Source organism: Leucopleurus acutus (assembly GCF_964270905.1).
Source record: "Leucopleurus acutus genome assembly, chromosome: 12".
In the NCBI taxonomy this organism is placed as follows: domain Eukaryota; kingdom Metazoa; phylum Chordata; class Mammalia; order Artiodactyla; family Delphinidae; genus Leucopleurus; species Leucopleurus acutus.
Window position 1 is genome coordinate 4,171,438 of NC_139154.1, and position 23,028 is coordinate 4,194,465.

Sequence of the window (23,028 nt, forward strand, 5' to 3'; positions counted from 1 at the left end):
TTCTCATAGAAGTTAAAAATATCTGAACTAATGGATTTTGGAAACAAATGAAAAACTGAGTATTGTGTCATTTCTCTTCCTACTCAGACAAAGAGAGAGTGAGAGAGAGAGAAGAGGGAGGGATTATTTTCTGTCTTAGAAAAAATAATAAAATATTTTCCTCAATCACTGTGGCAAAGAGATATTTGTGTGAAAAACTATATCTATTTTGTGACAAACTTAAAAAAAGGATATGGTATAATATTATGAATTATAGATTACAATGATATAGCCACTATAATTACATATAATCACATACTTCTTATGAAAAAAGTGATATTATTAAGCAAGTTAAAAAACTATTTTTAAAGTTTACATATATGGCATGATTGATCACTGACCTATGTACACTTTTAAATAAGTTCACTGAGATGAAGAAATAAATAATGCCAGAGAGATGATAATGTCTATTTCCAACTCTTGTGATAAACATCTAAAAATGACAGATCTATATTAGGAATGTTCTGCTCTCATTTGAATGGAAAGAGACTATCAGCAAGAACAGCATGCAGTAAGAGTTAAATAGCTAAATATTTCTATTCTCACAAATAATTTATAGCACACTGAAGGACTGTGTAAATACCTGTTAAATAATGAAAATTTTAAAATTAAGTAGAAAGAGCAGCACGTTGAAAATTTAATAGATTCTTAAAGTGACATATTTTCAGATCTATCAAGCAAAACAACAAGCTGTTCTTTACTACAAATACAAACAAATATGAATTAATTTCCAATACTTGATCTAATCAATTTCAGGAATTAATAAACTGGTTTACAACCTCTCTTCTTATCCATCACTTATAGTCTTTGAACCAGGTACTAGAATGAGTCTTATACAATGCACTTATCTGTTTGGTACAGGCACAAAGGGCTTTAATAATCCATATCTATTTGTGACTTCATGAAATGTTATAAAACATTACCCAAAGTCTACTAGTCTATCTAACAGGTATATGTATTAGTGATACAAACAACAATGACCAAATTGTCTCTATATTTCTTGATTTTTCAGTACTACTATATGATGTTTACTTCTGATTTCTTCAAACTGCCTCTAGTCCAGAAGACTGTAATCTGTCTAAACCTGTGCAACTATTACCCTTTGCAGATAACACATGAGTTATATCCACAGGTGGCTCTTCATGTTTTCATTTACAAAGAACTGCAATTTATCTACAATTTATCAGTCTTTCTTAGAAGTTTGATTTTACTGTGATTTGGAGAACTAGGGACTGATATTCAAAATATTTAAACAACCATTTGTAATATGAACTCTGATTTATGATTGCACAAAACAACAAGTCCTATAACCAAGAATGGCTTGTTCACAAAAATACTTTATTTTAAACAATCCTGCTATAGGAAACATTAAAAATTTAGATCAACATGCATCTTTAAGAGTTTTCTTTATTTCAAAATCATGGTCCACAGAGCTTGAGGAATAATTATCATAGGTACCCTTGGAGCTTGCCTAAAAAATTTAGTATTAAAAAATAATAATTACCTCTTACAGCATGCAAGAGTTGTAGCTGAATGGACCAAGATGGCAAAACCTATACTAGATTTCTAACTTCTAATGACTCTCGTGTACTCTTCCCATCCTTGATCTTCCTTAGTATTATCTGTATGATATTCAAAGAAGATTTAAAGTGTGATAAGAGATATAAGTTTGTATAATGGAGGTAACAAGCCCCTTGCTAGAGAAAATGCTATCTTGAATTTAGATGTATTCATATTTTGTGAAATATGATTGAAATTATTCAACTGCTATATAAAGATAAAGATATTATATTATAAAAGATGTTGTATCTCTTATAGTGGATCTATTTAATCAATTTATTTTAAAATTGGGTAAACCAAACCTACCCAATTTAAGACAATTAATAATATTGACTATTATATTTGTAGATACAAAAATCACATGCATGATTTTTTCATAAAGATAAAATGACATATAGGTAGCAAACTCTCATACATAGCAGACTCTCACAACTCATCACTATGGGCCCAGCACACTTCCACTGTGCTACTCTGCTTCCCAACTTATCTTTCCATCATATACAGATAAAAAATAATGGCTATTAAAATAGGATTGAAAACTAAGACAGAAAGCTAATCTTTTCACAGATATTGAATGACCCTTTCAAACAATTAGATAAATAGATCCTGACTGAGACACTGCTACATGGAATAAATACACGTAGTATCATGAAATAATGGTTTCTGAAAACAGGCAAAAGTTTAATCCCTTCCTTATTGTCCACTATTGTTTCCAAAGATGCAAGAACTGTGCCAAAAAGAAAACTAGCCAACCAACTTTCATCTATAGTTCTCAAACATATTACTTATCTTCAACACTAAATTTCAGAAGTGTAGCAGTATGTGCACAAAGATAACTTTAGGCTCAGCCTTGTTAGATTATAAGTATGGAGAAAACAGAGAGACACATCCATATACAGAAAGGTCCATAACATATACCACATATAACTGTTTGTCCTTTAAGCAATTATTTGAAGACTGAGTCTATTTTACAAGACATAAAGCATAATAAAGAACTGAAAAATAAAAAAAAAATCTTATAAAGATGTCAGGGAAAACTGACAATACCTTACATACTTTTACTAAAGTATATTTTTTTCATAAATTTGGAATAAAATTAAACCTAAATGTAAAATAAAATAACAATAATATGGGAAAAATACAATATTTCTACAGAGATTCATATTCCTCTAATATAAGGGTATATCTAGTAGTAAGAAGAGCAGAAGTATATTCTGGGAGGTGCAGTCCACAGAAGAACAGTCCTTACAAGAAGAGGATATTTTTGTTATCACAAGAACTTGAATGGCAGTTCACGATATAACTTATCTATTTATTTATTTTTGCGGTCCACGGGCCTCTCACTGTTGTGGCCTCTCCCGTTGCAGAGCACAGGCTCCGGACGCGCAGGCTCAGCGGCCATGGCTCACGGGTCCAGCCGCTCTGCGGCATGTGGGATCTTCCCGGACCGGGGCACAAACCCATCGGCAGGCGGACTCTCAACCACTGCACCACCAGGGAAGCCCAACTTTTTATTTTATTATCCTATCTTGCTGCAAAGTACAAGCATACCTCAGTGATATTGGGGGTTCATTTCCAGACCACTATAATAAAGTGAATATGACAATAAAGTGTGTCAGACAACTTCTTTGGTTTCCCAGTGCATATAAAGGATAGGTTCACACTATACTGTAGCCTATTAAATGTGCAATAATATTATGTCTAAAGAAAAAAAATGCACAACTATAATTTAAAAAAATAATTTCTTGTTAAAAAATGCTAACCATCATCTGAGCCTTCAGCAAATCTTAATCATTTTGCTGGTGGAGAATCTTCCCCTGATGTTGACAGCTGCTGACTGATCAGAGTGTTGGTTGCTGAAGACTGGGTGGCTGTGGCAATTTCTTAAAATAAGACAATGAAGTTTGTTGCATGATTGATCATTCCTTCCACTAATGATTTTTCTGGAGCATGTAATGCTGTTTGATAGCATTTTTACCCACAGTAGAACATTTTTTTTTCAAAATCAAAGTCAATCCTGTCAAACCCTACTACTGCTTAATCAACTATGTTTATGTCATATTCTAAGTCCTTTCTTGTCATTTAACCAATCTTCAAAGCATTTTCTCCAGGAGTAGATTCCATCTCAAGAAACCAATTTATTTGCTCATGTGTAACAAACAACTCCTCATCCATTCATGTTTTATCACAAGACTGTGTTAATACAGTCACATTTTTATGTTCCTAATTCTAGTTCTCTTCCTATTTCCACCACATCTGCAGTTACTTTCTCCACTGAAGTTCTGAACACCTCAAAGTCATTCATGAGGGTTGGAATCAACTACTTTCAAACTCCTATTAATGATGATATTTTGACCTCTACCCATGAATCAAAAATGGTCTTCATGACATCTAGAAAGGTGAATCCTTTCCAAAAGCTTTTAAATTGAATTTGCACAGATTCATTAGAGGAATCATTATCTATGGCAGCTAAGAAATGTATTATTATTTAATAAAAAAGACTTGAAAGTCAAAATTACTCCTTGATCCATGGTCTGCAGAAAGGATGTTATGTTAGCAGGCATAAAAACAACATTATTCTCTTCGTACATCTCCATCAGAGGTCTTGGGTGACCAGGTGTGTTGTCAATAAGCAGTTATATTTTGACAGAAATCTTTTTTTTCTGAGCAATAGGTCTCAACAGTACACTTAAAATATCCATAAACTATGCTGTAAATAGATGTGCTGTCATCCAGGGTTTGTTGTTCCATTTATAGATCACAGGCTGAGTCAATTTAGCATATTTCTTAAGGGCTCTAGAATTTTTGGAATGGTAAGTGAATATTGGGTTTAACTTAAAGTCACCAGCTGCATTAGTCCCTAAAAAGAGAATCAACCTGTCCTTTGAAGCTTTGAAGTCAGGCAATAACTTCTACTCTCTAGCTATGAAAGACCTAGATGGCATCTTCTTCCAATATAAGTCTTTCTCATCTACAGTGAAAAATGTGTTGTTTAGAGTAGCCACTTTTATTATTTATTTTAGCTAGATCTTCTGGATAACTTGCTGCAACTTCTGCATCAGTACTTGCTGCTTCCCCTTGCACTTTCATGTTATAGAGATGGCTTGGCTCCTTAAACCTCATGAAACAACCTCTGCTAGCTTCAGACATTTTTTCTGCAGCTTACTTAACTCTCTCAGCTTCCACAGAATTGAGAAGAGTTAGAGCCTTGCTCTGGAATATGCTTTAGCTTAAAGACTGTTGTGGCTGATTTGATCTCTCCAGACTACTTTCTCCATATAAGCAATAAGGCTGTTTCACTTTCTTATCATTTGTGTGTTTACTGGAGTAACACTTTTAATTTCTGCCAAGAACTTTTTGTTTGTATTCAAAACTTGTCTAACTCCTTGGTGCAAGAGGCCTATATTTTGTCCCAACCTGGCCTTCAACATGCTTTCCTCCCTAACCTTAATCATTTCTACCTTTGATTTAAAGGTAGAAACATGCAACTCTTTTACTTGGACACTTATAAGCCCTTGAGATGTTATTAACTGGCCTAATTTCAACACTGTTTTGTGTCAGAGCATGGGAAGAGAGCGTAGGAGCAGTCAGAACTCACAGCATTTATTAAGTATGCCTTTTTATATGGGCACAGTTCCATAGAAGTAGAAAATATAACACATTAAAATACATGTACCTAATATAGGATACACTAAATACATAAAGCAAATATGAGCATACATAAAGGGAAAAATGGACAATAACACAATAATAGTGGGGGACTTTAATAACCCACTTACATCAATGGAAAAATCATCCAGACAGAAAATCAATAAGAAAACTGTATACTTAAAAGACAGATTAGATCAGTTGGATTTACAAGTTGGATATCTGCAAGACATTTCATCCAAAACCAGCCAAATACACATTTTTTTTCAAGTGCACATGAAACATTCTCCATAATAGATCACATGCTAGGCCACAAAACAGTTTTCAAAAATTTATGAGGATAGAAATTATATCAAGCATCTTTTGTAATCATAACCATATGAAACTCGAATTCAATTATAGGAAGAAAAATGGGACAAATTAAAACACTTGTAAACAAAACAACATGCCACTAAAACCCACTGGGTCATGAAGAAATCAAAGAGGAAATCATAAAATACCTTGAGACAAATGAAAATAAAACACAAGTTTCCAAAATCTGTGGGATGCAGCAAAAGCAGTTCAAAGAGAGAAGTTTATAGAGATACAGACCTACCCCAGGAAGCAAGAAAAATCTCAAGTAAACAACCTAAACTACCATCTAAAAAAATTGAAAAAAAAAGAACAAAGCCCAAAGTCAGCAGAAGAAAGGAAATAATAAGTATCAGAGAGGAAATAAATAAAATAAAGACAAATAAAAAAACCACTGTAGAAGAGTTCAATAAAACCAAGATCTGGTTTTTTGAAAAGATACACAAAATTCATAAGACTTTAGCCAGGGTCATCAAGAAGAAAACAGAGAGAAGAATAAACAAAATATTAAAGAATAAATTAAGAATATTAAGAAAATTAAGAATAAACAAAATAATAAACAAAAGAGGAGAAATAACATCTTATATCACAGAAATACAAAAAGTCATAAGAGAATACTATGAACAGTTATATGCTAACAAATTAGACAACCTACAGAAAATGGACAGATTTCTAGAAACATCCAACCTTCCAAGACTGAATCAGGAAGAACTAGAAAATATGAACAGATTGACCACTAGTAGTGAAATAATCCATGATCAACTAGGATGTATTCCAGGGATGCAATAATGGTTCAGTATCCACAAATCGATCAATGTGATGCACCACTTCAATAAAAGGAAGGATAAAGATCACATGATCATCTCAATAGATGCAGAAAAAGCCTTTGACAAAATTTAACATCCACTGATGATAAAAATCCTCATTGAAAGAGGGAACATATCTCAATATAATAAAGGCTATTTATGACAAAACCATACACCATACTCAACAGTGAAAAAATGAAAGCTTTTCCTCTGAAATCTGGGTCAAGACAAGGATGCATACTCTTGCCAATTCTATAACACAATATTGGAAGTACTAGCCACAGGACTCAGACCTGAAAAAATAAAAGGACTCCAAATTGGAAGGGAAGAGTTAAAACTGTCACTATTTGCAGATGACATGATACTATATTAAGGAAACTCTAAATTTGCCACCAAAAATCTAATAAATGAGAACTAATAAATGAATTCAGTAAAGTAGCAAGATATAAGATTATATACAGAAATCTTTTGCTTTTATATGTTCTAATAATGAACTATCAGAAAGAGAAAAAAATCGTGTTTAAGATCACATCAAAAAAAAGAATCTAGGAATAAACAACCAAGGAGGTGAATGATTTATACTCTGAAAACTATAAAACAGTGATGAAGAAATTGAAGATTATACAAAGTAATTAAAATATATCTAGTGTTCATTGATTGGAAGAATTAATATTGTTAAAATATCCACACTACACAAAGCAATATACAGATTTAATGCAATTCTTATCAAAATACCCATTTTTCACAGAACTAGAACAAATAATCCTCAAATATATATTGAAACACAAAAGACCTCAAATATCTAAAGCAATCTTGAGAAAAATTCAAAAGCTGGAAGTATCACACTTCCTGACTTCAAACTATACTATGAAGCTACTCTCATCAAAATGGTATTGTACTGACACAAAAACAGACACATAGATCAATGGAACAGAATAGAGAGCCCAGAAATAAGCTCATACAATTATGGTCATTAATGTATGATAAAGGAGGTAAGAATATACAACAGAGAAAATACAGTTTCTTCAATAAGTGGTTCTGGGAAAACTGGACATTGACATGCAAAAGAATAAAATTAGAACATCTTCTCATATCATATAGGAAAATAAACTTAAAATGAGTTAAAGACCTATATGTAAGACCATAAGCCATAAGACTCCTAGAAGAAAACATAGAGACAACAGTCTTTGACATAAATTGCAGCAATATATATATATATATATATATATATATATATATATATATATATATATATATATATTTTGGATCTGTCTCTTAAGGCAAAGGAAACAAAAGCAAGAATAAAAGAATGGCTTTCTAACCTCACCTCTTTTTTGGCCTGTTCGACGGCAGCGGTTCGGACGGTCCCAGGCCTGTGGACGCCTGGCATCCGATGACTGGGGCTCCACGGCTGGGCCAGTTCTGAGGCTCCTCGTCCCTGAACACGTGGAGGACAGCAGCCTGGTCTGGCCTCTGCCACGTTGTCGGTTTTAATTTTCATTCATATGAAAGATGAATGCTTGAAGCATAGACTACTGCTAGCTGACTACTTACTATCTGGGACCACAAAGATGACCTAAGGATGTCCTCGGTGAGGAACTTGACAACTTGATCTTTGGTAGTTGCTTAGAGTATTTAAAATTTCCAGGATTGCTTAAAAAATTACTGCTTTTGGATAGTCCATAAATGTACATCTAAAACAGTGGGGCTATAAATAAAATAATTTAATGAGAAAAAAAATAATAAAAGAATGGGACCTAATTAAACTTTTACACTTTTATACAGCAAAGAAAACCACCAGGAAAATCAAAAGACAACCCACTGAATAGGAGAAAATATTTGCAAATAATATGACATATAACAGGTTAAGATCCAAATTATATAAACAACACATACAACTCAATATCAAAAACAAACAACTTGATTAAAAGAAATACACAGAAGACCTGAATAGACATTTTTGCAAAGAAGATATACAGATGGACAACAGGCACATGAAAAGATGCCCAACGTTGTTAATCATCAGATAATTGCAAATTAAATGCACAATGAGATATTACCTCACACCTGTTGGAATTGCAATCATCAAAAAGACCACAAATAACAAATGTTGGTGAGGATGTGGAGAAAAGGGAACATTTTTGGTAGGAATGCATATTGGTACAGCCACTATGGAAAACATTGAAGAGGTTCCTCAAAAGCCAAACACTAGAACTACAGTGTGATTCAGCAATTCCACCCCTGGGTATATATCCAAAGAAAATGAAAACACTAATTTGAAAAGATACACTCACCCTGATTTCATAGCAACATTATTTACCATAGTCAATATGTGGAGGCAACTTAAGTGTTCATCAACAGACTAATGGATAAAGAAGAAGCTATACACACACACACACACACACACACACAATGGAATATTACTCAGCCATAAAAGAATGAAATGTTGCCATTTGCAACAACATGGATGAACCTGGAGGGTATAATGCTTAGTGAAATAAGTCAGACAGAGAAGACAAATACTGTATGTTATCACTTATATGTGGAATCTAAATATTAAGACAAACAAATGAATATAACAAAAACAATAGACTCACAGATATAGAGAACAAACTAGTGGTTACTAGGGGTGAGAATGTGGGGAAGGGGAAAGATATGGGTGGGTGATTAAGAGGTATAGACTACTCTGTATAAAATAAATATGCTGCAGGGATATATTGTACAACACAAGAAATATACCAATATTTTATAATACCTTTAAATGGAGTATAATTTATAAAAATATTGAAGTACTATGTTCTACACCCAAAACTAATATGATACTATAAATCAACTAAACTTCAATTAAAAAAAAACATATACAATATTTGTAAAGTTCAATAAAACAAAGTGTGCCTGCATATGAAAACTAGGTAGTCTAGATAGAGAATGTTAGTACCTCATTAGAATAAAATGGATACAATATTCAGCCCTGCCTCCCTGTGTCTTTACAATACTGTATCTGAATTAATTTTTCTTTCTTTCATGAAGAACAAAATATGGGACTGGTAATAATATATGACAGAACAAAGGAAAGGAAAGAAAAATCAATCTCATTAAAAACTTTGAAAAGGATCAGAGAGACAGTTCACAAAAAGGTTCCTTTAATATAAGTTATAGTGTTATCTGAAAGTTGTCAAAGAGTACAAAATATCAAAACTGGAAAGAAGCTTGGTATAAAAAAGCAACAGAATGAGAATATAGGAGAGAGAATGAGAGAGAGGGAGAGAAAATTAAAAAAACAGACTTAAGAAATTTTTAAAAAGAGCAAATTTCAGAGAAAAAATCTACATTAAAAGACGTAAAATCAAAATAGTTTGTTGAAAATTAAAGTAACAGAAGAAATATTTGAAAATAATACTTTGAATGTAAAAAGAAATTAAAAAGCTAGGAAATATTGAGAGATTACAAAATAGTTAAGGAGGAAAGTGAATGATTAGCCAAATATGGATAAACACAGAGTGAAAAAGAGATAAAGGAAGTAAAGCAGAAAAATAATTGGATGGAAATTAGCAATGTCCCTGAGAAGAAAAATGCCCATATACAGATTTAAATAGCTTATCACATCTCAAACAGTAGCTTAGCACATCCTAGATAAATACAAGAATAATGCACAACAGGGACATCCCTGGTGGTCCAGTGGTTAAGAATCCACCTTCTAATGCAGGGGATGCAGGTTCGATCCCTGGTTGGGGAACTAAGATCCCACATGTTTCAGGGAGACTAAACCTGTTCGCTCTAGCGTCCACACGTCACAACTGGAGAGTCCACATGCTGCAACTACTGAGCCCGTGTTCTCTAGAGCCTGCGCATCACAACTAGAGAAAAGCCTGCATGCCACAACGAAGAGCCTGCTTGCTGCAACTAAAGATCCCGCGTGCTGCAACAAAGATCCCAGGTACTGCAACAAAGACCCAATACAGCCAAAAAAAAAAAAAAGAATAATGTATGACAAAGTTCCACATTGTCCGGCAGAATGAACAACTTTAATTGCTGTGATGTAATGACACGATGGAATAAAAGAGAGAAGTCGAAAAAACCTGAAATGCCATTGTTCAATCCATAAAAAAACTAAATAAAACATGAAAGATTCTCTTTAATAAAACTAGGCCTAAAATAGACAATAAAACAGCAATTAAAATCTGTTTGAAAATTATCAACAATCAGAACCATACCCATCAAGGCTCAAGCTAAAACTCTATTCTGAACAAATATCATGGGTTAACTTCTTTCATTATGAAACAAAAGATGAAATTTTAAAAACTAAACCACACTTAGTAATACAAAAGATAAAAAAAATATATTTAAGGGAAGGTATAAATTGGTAACAAGCAAAAATAATCAATGTATCAGCAATAAAAAATAGAAGACTATGTGGCATATTTAATAAATACTTCTTAAAGCAACTTTTTAAGAATGATAAATATATGCAAATTTCTTGAAAGCAAAATCAAGATATGAGATATATACATTAAATATGTGTATTTAAGAAAGGGATCAAGACTAAGGAAATGAATCATTTATAAAACTGTAAATTGAGAGACTTTTTTATTTAGTTTAATATTTGAAATATCTATTTCTACCACTCTGCAAATAAACTTAAGAATCTCTTAAAAATTAATTTCTAAAAAGTAGAAATGTTCAAAACCATTTCATAAGGACTATTTAAATAAATCCTTGAATATAAAGTTGTATAAAAATGAGTTAAGAAATATATGTTTCCCAAAAGACCCAAGACCCCAAGAATTTTAAGGATAACATAAATGAAATATGTATCCATTTTTATGTACTTTATTGCAGGATGAAAAAATTATGGAAAGCTTCATAATTCATTTAATAAACCTAGTTTAATTCTGGTAATAAAAATGGCAAATTAAAAAAAAGTACTAATTAATTTTTTTACAGATATAGATACCTAATACTTAATATTTTATAGCCAGTTTATTTCAGCCATATATTACCATGATATTCTGTGATAGAGTTTCAAGTAGTAAAGTGATGATGGTTGAAAATTAGGAATTCTCATAAAATAAGTAAACTTTAGTAATGTTAATAGAAATTATCTCCATAGATATGGCTTACCTCTATGTTAAATTTCAATATGAATTTCTTATAAACCCATTATAAACTGAAAATACAGTATTTTCTTAACATGTTAAAGAATGTCTACCTAAAACTAATTGTCAATTTTGGACTACAAAAGACCTGTCAAGATTTTGTCTAAGAGTGGAGAGAATCTAAAAGAGGAAATATAAACTAAGCTTAAAAAAATTAGGGACAGAAGTAGCTTCACCTCTCATTGGTTTGGTTTGGTTTGGTTTGGTTTTGATTTTTTACCACCAGGCAATCCCTCCCTAGATCTCTATTATCAAATCTTTCTTGACCTTCCTCATGGCTGTCAGGGGTTCCTCTACACAGTGGTAGGTGATGGAAAATGACTTGTGCTAGTGGTCCCTAGATCCACATTTTCACAACATTTAGATAATTCTAGTTATTCTCAATGGCCAAGACCTGTGGACCATCAAGGAAGCTCTCAGGCAGGATATCAGCAGATAATTAAAACTGAGGTTTCCTTTCCCATTACTGCTAATAATTTGGCACAGAACAATCCCTGAATCTGTGCACTGCCTTTCCCCACTGCTTTTTTTTTTTTTTTTTTTTTGTGGTCCGTGGGCCTCTCACTGTTGTGGCCTCTCCCGTCGCAGAGTACAGGCTCCGGATGCGCAGGCTCAGCGGCCATGGCTCACGGGCCCAGCCGCTCCGCGGCATGTGGGATCCTCCCGGACCGGGGCACGAACCCGCGTCCCCTGCATCGGCAGGCGGACTCTCAACCACTGCGCCACCAGGGAAGCCCCCCCACTGATTTTTATTTAGCATGGTCCAGGCCAGAGATTCTCGTTCAAGACAGTGGTTGCATTTTATAAAAGCTTTACAAAGTATAATTAACCTGCAGTGTGCTGCACATATATAAAATACACAATTTGATGAGATTTGGCATGTGTATACATTAGTGAGACCATCAGCACAATCAAGACTGTGAGCATATTCACCACTCCCAGAAATTTCTTTGTGCCCCTTTTTAGCCTTCCTACCAATAATCCCCTCCATCTCCAGGAAACCACTAATCTTTTCTTTATCACTATACATTAGTTGTATTCTCTAGAGATCTAAACAAATTGAATCGTGCATAACATTCTCTTTTTTGCTTGGCTACTAGCACTCAGCATTAACATTATGAGATTCTACTATGGTGTAGTATCCTTGATGTGTTCATTTTTATTTCTGGGTAGTGTCCACTGTATGGATAAAACACAATCCGTTTACCTGTTAATCTGTTGATGGGAATTTGGATGGTTTCCAGTTATTACAAATTACAAATATAGATGTTATGTTCATTCATGTACCAGTCTTTGTATAAGCATGTGCTTTCATATTTTCTGATTAAATACCTTGCAGTAGAAGCATTAGGTCACATGGTTAGGTCCATGTTTTTTTTAAGAACCTGCCAAATGGTTTTCCAAAATGACTTTACCATTTTACATTCTCACCAGAATTGTATGACAGTTCTAGTTTTTCCACATCTTTGTCAACACTTGGTATTAACATGCATCAGTTGCATTTTAGCCATTTCTCTCAGTCTGTAGCTTATATTTTTATTCCTTTAACAGTGTCTTTCCAAAAGCAAAATTTTTAATTTTGATTAAGTCTAGTTTATCACTTTGTTCTTTTATGGATATGCTTTAGTTATCATATCAAAAAAAAAACTACAAAGATTTTCTCTTATACTTTAGAAATTTTATAGTTTTAGGTTTCATATGTAGGTCTATGATCCATATTATTAAATTGATATGAGGTACAAAGTGTTTTGTTATTTTATTTTCTTCATATGGTAATCAAACCTCATTTGTTGAAAAGACTATGCTTTCTCCCTTGTAGTACATTTACATCTTTATCAAAGATCAGTTGTCCATACATGTATGGGTTTACTTATGGACTCATTGCCTATTTGTCTATTTTCATGTCAATTCCATACTGTATTGAATATTAATGCTTTATGAGTCTTGAAATAAGTTAATTTGCCCTCCAATTTGCTCTTCCTTCACAAATTTCATTCGAATATTCTAGGTCTTTTGCATTTCAGTATGAAATTTGGTATTTCAATGTCAATGTGGCATTTTCCACAAAAATAAGCCTGCTGGGATGTTTGGAATTTTATTGACTCTATAGATCAATCTGGGGAGAATTGACATTGTAATAATACTCTGTCTTCTGATTCATAAGGAAGGTCTGTGTCACTGATTATTTATGTATTCTTTAATTTCTCTCAGTAATATTTTTTAGTTTTCAGAGTACAAATCAGGTCTTGGGCATTTTTTGTCAGATTTATTTCTAAGTAATTCATATTTTGATATTATCATAAATAGCATTGTTTTTATTTAAATCTTTGTTTATTATTAATATAGAAATACAATCATTTCTTATATAATAATATGGCACATTGTAACCTTGCTAAATTCACTTATTCTGGGAGTTTTGTGTTGTTGTTTCATAGATTCTGTTGGATTTTCTACTTAGATGGTCTGTTACCTGGATATAGTTTTATATCCTTCTCTCCCATCTGGATGCCTTTAATTTCTAATTCTTGCCTGTTGCACTGGCTAAAATGTTCACATTATGTTACATAGAAGCTGAGAGCGGACAGTTTTGTCTTGTTCCTGATATTATGGTAAAAGCATTCATCACTATTATGTATGATGTTGGCAATCAATATTTTATAAATGACCCTTATCTGTTGAGAAAGTTTCCTTCTATTCCTAGTTTTCTGAGTTTTTACTAGAAATGTATGTTAGATATTGTCAAATGCTTTATCCGTATGTACTAAGACAATTATTTGTTAATTATATCATCTAATAAATTATACTGATTGATATTAGGTACTATACAAAACAGTGTTCCTCGGTTCCTCAGATAAGCTGCCCTTGGTCATGATTACAAATTTTGGAGTATGTATAGAACTTTTGCACATATATTTATTAGGTGTATTTGCCTGTAGTTTTTGTTTCTTGTGATTTGCCTGCTTCTGGTATCAGTGCAGTGATGGCCTTACTGAATGAGTTGGAATGGATTTCCTCCTCTTTAATTTTCTCTTCAATCCTCTTCAGTTTGTATTATTTCTTCTTTCAATGTGTGGTAGAATTTATCAGTGATGCCATCTACACCTGGAGTTTCATTTGTGGTACTTATTTTATTTCTTTAATAGACGTAAAGATATTTAGGTTACCTTCTTGAGTAAACTTTTTTAGCTTGTGTCTTTCAAGGAATTTGTTAATTATATCTAAGTTACCAAATTAATTTTCAAAAAGAAGTTTATAATATTCCCTTACTTTGCTTTTAATATCTTTAGAAACTGGTGTGATTCCACCTCTCTCATTCACGATACTGATATTCATGTTTTGCTCTCTCTCATTTTTTGTTTTTTGGTTTTTTTGCAGATCAATATGATTAGCATTTAATCAACTGTATTGCTTTGCTCAAAGAATAATTTCCTTTATTATTTTTATACCTTTTTATTTGATTGATTTCAACTTCTACCTTTATTAATTATGTATTTCTGTTTACTTTGGATTTTATCTGCTCTTTTTTTTTCTAGTTTATTAAGGTATAAGCTGAGGTCATTATTATGAGACATTTCTTCTTTTACAATATAGGCATTTATCACTGCAATTTCCCATAAGTACTTGCTGTAATTTTGAAATTTTTTCCAGAGCTTATAGTCAGGATCTTCTACCAGATATCCCCTATGTCGCACTTTTCTATAGCTTCAAGCAGTCAAGAAGACAAAATGTTTCAAGTCCAGATCTATATCCACATTCATGCACACACACACCCAAACACACATTCTCTCTCTCTCTCTCTTGCTCTCGCTCTCTCTCTCTTTATATATATATATGCATACATATATGTTTCTGAATATGAATTTATAAAGAATTTTATATATGAATATAGAGAAATAAAATATATAATCTTTTTTATCTTATATAATGTCTTATTCCAAAATGGCACCACATATTCTGTAATATGCTTAAATAGTTGGTAACAGTAATAGACTTAACCAAAAATTAGTGACATGAATAAAGAGGGAGGATATTACATGCATAATAACACTATCACAACAATAGCTACCATTTGTTAAGAACACTCACTGTGTGCCAGAGACTATGTTATGTCCTTTACTATAGGGCATCTTCATATAAACTTATCAGGTACAAATGGTATCATTATTTTATAGATAAGAAAACAGGTTGACATAGCTTGAAAGTCTGCCCATGATTCCAGAGCTAAACATGGCAGGGCTACTGTTAAGAGCCTAGGTCTTTTTAACTACAAAATATTCCTAAAGGGAGAAGAAAAAAATATCATTTTCTTTTTAATTTCAGCCTCTCCATGGTACCAGTCAGTCTGTGGCATTTGTTCAGATTTCATTACTTGTGAGCCTCAAAATCAACTGGAAGAAATCTTTCATCAAGAGTTTAACCATATCTCTCTCATTTAATAGGGGGAAATTCTACCATCCATGAATATTGTTTCCTCTAATAGAGCAAGTCTTGTGAAAAACTATCTTCTTAGAGATTGTAGAAAATTACAGAAATGCCTCTGCCAGTCCCCAAGTTTTTACTGAGGTTAGTTTCTCCTACACATTTTCATTTGGTGTGTTCAAAACCTTTTATTTGCTTTTCAGTTTCCCCTTTGATTCTTGCTTTTCAGGTCTTCCAACTTTGAACTGAGAGTAGAAAATCTTTTATTATGGTGTTTCCCCTTTCCATGTATATGATGGTCAAACAAAGTCATAGTCTTAAATTCACTGATGCCTAACTAATATTTATGCATTAAATATTGTTAGACCTGATTGGTGCTATTTGTGTTTCCCAAACCCAATTACTCAGGAGCCTTGTGGCTGACAAGGCTGACAAGTTCTGACAAGAGCTATCATGTACTTACTTCTCCCAACATTGCCTCTCCTCATGCAAAATTCTCTAGGTTTACACTACACTACTACTATGGTGGCAGCAAAACCATTCATTTCTTCTCATTCTTTCCTGGAACAGGACTGTTACCATTTTATCTGTAGACACCTATTAGTCCTTTAACCTTGTATAAGAGTCACAATGAAACAAAGCATATCATTCCTGTCGTCACCAAAATCCTGATATCACTTTGTTAAAAGCTTGACATAGAAATTCTCTCAATTTTGATGTGAGCCTGAGTTTACTTTAGAGTTACCTACCCATCTCTTCTTAGATTACCCCTTGCTCCATGCAGATGACATCAAGATTTTGAAGTTTGAGGATCACTAGTGAACTTTTCTTGGCTACAGAAATGTATTCTTATCTCTCCAAGACCAAATCCTATGTGCTACATCAGTGGTTCTCAACCATAGCTGATGTTACTTCCCTTTTCCCAGGGGGTCATTTAACAATATCTGGAGATACAGTTAGTTGTCACAACTGGACAGTGGGTGTTGCTGCTGGTTTCTTATGGATCAGGCCAGACATGTTTCCTATGATGCTCAGGTCAGATCTACCTCCTGCCAACACCAAATATCTGACCCCAAATATCAATAGTGCTGAGGTTGAATAACACTCTAGTAGATCATTTCCTACTTTAGGAGGTTTTTTGGGGGGAAGGAGTATGAAAATATCCATACTTCAGCATTTACAAGTCCCTGAGGAAAGTATTCCTAGTTCTAGTTCTCTACACACTTACCTGAGCCTGCCCGATGTTAATTGTGTCTCATTATTTTATAGATAAGAAAACAGTTGACATAGGCTACATAGTCTGCCCATGTCACTGTAGGTTTCCATAGTCCCACTAATTCCTAATCCTTATTTATTCATACATATTGCTTCATATAATCTCTCTTGCCCTTGAAGACACCTGAGTTTGCCTAGGTTTCATTAAATGCAACCCATGGGCAAATTTAAACAGAAGATTCCTAATATTTTGACACAAACTTATATGCTTATTTTGGCTCTCTTGGTAGCTCCACCCAAAAGATTACAAGTGCTAGAAGAAGCCTAATAGAATATACTAAAGAAGAAAGTGATATTACTCAGAGCAACTTGTCTAAGTCTACTCCCTCAGAGTAGAAACACTCTCATTTGAGAATTGTTGCCAGGCCACCTTATTGCAGCCCCTTCCTGCAGAAGAGTTTTTATTAACCACTATAACACTGCTCTATCACTTTGAACATTCTAGGTTTTGGTCCAAATCATTTACAGTAATGATTTTCCTCCTCAGACTATTGTGAAGATGAGAGGGAGGCAAACTGTTGAGCTTCCTAACTGGTCAGCATCATTTCAGAAGTTTGACGAAAATAAATGATGCAAATTTTAACAGTTGGGAGAGTTAAGAGATAATGGATAATGAAGAATGTCCTATTTATTAAACCAAAGAAAATATACTGAAACACAATTGGAATTAACATTTGGAATAGTATTGTTTTTGGTTGTAATAAGCCCATAAAAAAATACAACCCCCACTCCTACATACACACACAAAATGGATTAGGTGGATGATAGCAAAAAACAGGTAGAAAATATCAATAAAGGAAAATTCATCATGTACATATTAGGAACAAAAATAAAATACAGTTGACTTTGAACAATGCAGGGGTTAATCTGTCTGTAATTTATAGCTGGCTCTCTGTATTTGCAGTTCCTCAGCATCATCAGATGCAATCAACCATGGACCGTGTAGTATTGTATTATTTACTATTGAAATATATCCACGGATAAGTGGACCCAAGCAGTTCAAACTGGCCTTCAAAGGTTAACTGTAATTGTAACACATATAAAATAAATTTTCTCCTATATGCAAAATATTTTAGTGTTTCACTGTTTACTTAACTCAGATATAAGTTAACAAAAGTAGAGTTTTATCATATCTCAAGATGATGAAGATTTAGAATTTAAAAGGTATTAATGCACTCTGAATTATTCTTTAAAAATAACACAATTCCAATAAAAGTATCAAATAAATTTTATTATGGTACTGACATAATAATTCTAAAGTTCATTTCCATGTTTTCAAACATCTCACTTGTCTTCCACTAGAGAATCATTTTGGTTAACTAAAAACAAAGAGGTAGATCTTTATTTGTCATCATGGAGAAATGTCCAAGATATATTACATGAAACAAAGCCAAAAGCATACAAACATAATTTAGATCATTACAGGTAGTATAATATATGAGGAGAAAAACATATTCATTTATATATGCACAGAAAATATCCAAAAGAATACAGAGTAAAGAGTTAACAGTGATTTATTTCTAGAATATGATTTTGGAGAGGTTAAAAGGCAATAGAAAGAAAGGTAGCTGAAATAATATATATATATATAATATAATGTATATTATATATAATAATAAATGTATACATATATACTATATATGTATAGGTATACATATACTATATTATATATAGTGATTTTTATAATTAAGTATAGAAACTCAAAATTATAGCCAGAATATTTTAAAAATATGAACAATGAAATGTAATTCAACTGATTATGTTAAATAAAGACTAGGATAAAATTATTAGAAAAATTAAAAGTTTAATAGAAGAGCATGTGTATTCATATATATTTGTATATATATGGAAACATATGTGTGAAAACATAATCCATGCATATAGCACATAAATATATATGCGTATAGTTTTAATATATGTATCTATAAGTATTTAATGCTTTGCAGGTTAACAAATAGAACATTTCATAACTGTGAGTAAATAACAAATGAGTTTGTGGAACTAGGTAAAATTTTGACAACAAAAAGTTGACTTAATGATTTGCATGCAAAAAATAAAACCATGAAGCTATTAGAGGATAACAGAATGAATATTTATTTAATATTTCTGGAGATAACTTTTGTACTATATAAAAAAAGGCAGAAACCATAAAATAAAACATACAGTAATTTAGTTATGTGAAATTAATTTTCTAATTATACAATCAAAATCCCACCTGAAATCATTAAAAGATGAATAACAAGTGCCGAGAAAAACATCTGTGACTTTTATAAAAGCTAAAAGATTAATAAATTAATTTAAAACCTATAGAAGTAAAAAAAAAACCCCAAAACCACAGAAGTCAATAAGAATTATGAATTGGCAAAGAAAATGAACATAATATACAGAAAGTAAAATATACAAATGTCAAACAAATGTAAGATATTATGGGTATCATTCGTAATCAAAATGGTGAATCTTAAAAAACAACAAAAAACCTTTTGATCTAAATTGTAACAGATCACTACCAATTTTTTTTTAAATGTTGGATAAGATGGTTTGAAATTTTAATATAAAACTGTAATCATTAAGTATATTTAGAAAGACATAAGTGCAAGGGTGGTCATCTTAAATTTGTTTATTCCAAAAATTTTGAAACAACCACCAAAACAAAATTGTAACCCGTGTACAGTAAAATAATATACAGTATTATGCACTAACTAAATTATGCTGTAGGTGGATGCTTTATATGCTCACAATAGAGTAAATAAAAATGGCAGATTATAAACAATTTGCTTCTATTAATTTTATTATAGAATAAAATATACAAAAATGCCAAAATATACAAAATGCTAGGAAAATGGTAAATAAAATTATATATATAAACACAGTTATATATATTTTTCTTGCTTTTGTCCTTATGTATTTTGTCATCTTGAACATAGACATAATAAGATGAGAAAACTTATTAAAAGTGAGCTACACCAAATCTATATCCTAATCTACAGTTTTGAACTTTAAATAATGAAAAAATACTAATTTTTCAAGAGAAGAATTTATAAAGTGACTTTTCAAAGGAGGGAGTCTATTTTTAAAAGGCAGAAAATAAAGAGAAGTAAAATTTGGGAATGCACTTATTTATTCTTTCAGTAAACATTTATGACATTCCTCTTCTATACAATGTATGGAGTAAAGCATTGGAGATAAAAGTCAAACAAAAACAGTCATATATTACCTTTCTTTGGATACAGTAGATTCAAATAGAATTGGAAAATGTTAATCAAATCATTATTAAAAATAAGTGAGAGCGAGGAAGAATTAAATCTTGTGGTTTGACAATAAGGATTTCAGCAATGGCTTCCTGAGGAGGTGATGGATAGGAATTAACTAAGTAGAGTGAGTAGCATCTAGGGCTGGGCTTATAGAATGACGTTGTCAGAGGATAAGTAAAAGGAGGCTTCTTTGGATGGAGATTTGAGAGCAAACAGGAGTGTGATGTGAGAAGGATCTGTGAAGGAAGGGCCAGATCATTCAGGGTTTTTAAGGTCATGTTAAGGGTTTTAATTTTCATCCAAAGAACAACAGGACTCCACTAAATTGCTCGAAATAAAGGAGGATGGTGACATGATCAGCTTTTGTTTTGAACGATGCTCCTTGTATTCAGTGTAGAGAATAAATCAGCTCCTAGCTGAGCTAGGGAGACTAAATAGGACAAAAAAGTGGCAATAGTAAAAATAGAGAGGAATGGATGGATTTGAGAGATACTCAAGAGGTAAAACCAGCAGGACTTCATGGTGATTTGTTTATAGAATGTAAGAGTGAGGATGGAGTCAAGGATGGTTCCTATGATTCTGACTTACAGAAGTGGGTAGCTTCATTCACAAGACAAGAACCAGCAAAAGGAAAACAGGCTGAGAAAGAAAGACCATGATTTTGTTTGGAAATGGGATTAAGGTACTCTTCTATAATTGAATTTAGATGTCAAATAAGAAATTGGTATACATGTGGGGAATGCAGGGAAGAGGTCAAGAAATAGAGGAATAACTTATTTATTGTTAGTAAGTAAATGGTAATGCATGCTGCATATGTAAATGTGATTATTGAGACAGAGAGAGAGAGAATATAGTGGTATAAGAGGAGATGCAAGGAAAGAGCCTTAGCGAAACATAATATTCAGGTTGAGCTTACAAAGGAAATGGAAAAGGATATGTTGGAATGAAGAGGAAATGATCTGATTACAGAATTCTGGAAAGGAAAACATTTAAAGAAGGAAGAAAAGACCCAGTGTTGAATGTTACTGAGATATCATAGTGAAGCAAAGAATTTTAATAAGGGCATAGAATTTAGTGATAATGAAGTCAGTGGCAAATTTAGCAAGAGCTCTTTCTATGGCTTGATAAGCTCTGATGACAGATTGTAGTGGGTTGAAGAATTGAGAGATTGATGAGGAAATATAGACTGGGACAGAATCTTATGACAAGATTTTCTATGAAGGAGAGGACTAAGATAGGGCAGTAGTAGAAGAAGGTATCAGGTTAGGAGAAAATTATATGCTGTTTATTTTTGAGTGTTAAGACCCAGGCATGTTTAAAATGATCTAGATTAGGAGTCAGCAAATTATAAGACATGAGCCAAATCCAGCTGCTGCCTGTTTTTTGCAAAAAAGGTTTTATTGGGACACAGATGTGTTCTTCTTTTATATATTTTCTATGGTTGCTTTCATGCTACAATGGCAGGGTAAAGTAGTTGTGACAGAGACCATATAGCCCACAAAGTCTAAAATATTTACTATCTGGTCCTTTCCAGAAATATGTTGCCAACCCCTTATAGATTAAAGAAATAATTTGGCTACATAAGGCAGTGAAATGTAAGATAAGAATGATAAGGTAAAATAACTTAGAATGTCAGATAGTATTGGTGGAGGGATTCATTCATACATAGATGATATTATACCATGGTAAGTAAAACATTGATATAATTTCCTGTAGTTTGAAGGTAATGCTGCTCAAGTTCTTTTAAGAAAACAATAAATCTGAAAACCTTCAGCAATTATGAACAAGAATAAATTAACAAAACTAAAATACAAAAAAGTACAACTAGAGAAGTTATACATCATTAAGGAATTTAAAATCTTATGAAAAAAGTACATCTAATACTTTAATGACTTTATTCTGGATTATTAGAATATGGATTGAAGAAACTCACCTGCCTCATTTACAGTTTCTAGTATAGTGGTCCACAGAGACTGAATGAACAAATACATGACTAGAGAAGATGTTTAAGAAAATGTAATTATTATATAAATCATTATATATGTTACATTTTCAATGAAATGGGTATTTTTCTAAGAAATCTAATTCAACATTCTGATTCAAGGACACAAAAAGGCAAAAAAAAAAAAACTGGATAAAAATTTGTACCATTTTCTCAGTATTATATCCGAAAAGAGAAACATGAAGGCAGTTTTGGGGGAATATTTTATAAATTTCAAGGAAAAGATCATGTCCATATTATTTTAACCATTTCAGAGCTAGAAAAAATATAATAAATGTGACAACTGATAAAGAGAGCATAATTTTGAGTTCCCTTATTAGTTAAGAGAGATTTAAAAATTGCAAACAAAAGTAGACACAATGAGAACTGATCTAGGAAATATATTATGAAAGAAACAACCATAATGTATTCCAGAATTGCAAATAACTTTTAACATTAGGAAATAAAAGTATGTAATTCATAAAATGAATAACTAAAAGGTGGGGAAAAATACAGAACTCATAAAAAGAGAAAAACAAAGT

The 23,028-nt window shown here is 32.4% G+C and overlaps 1 protein-coding gene across 1 annotated transcript in view; it reads right to left on the reverse strand.

Annotated features, from left to right (window-relative positions):
• LRRTM4 (leucine rich repeat transmembrane neuronal 4) overlaps positions 1 to 23,028 on the reverse strand; it is a gene marked incomplete at both ends in the record, with an annotated part of 840,840 nt that overhangs the window by 804,555 nt on the left and 13,257 nt on the right. The gene's annotated exons all lie outside the window — the stretch shown is intronic.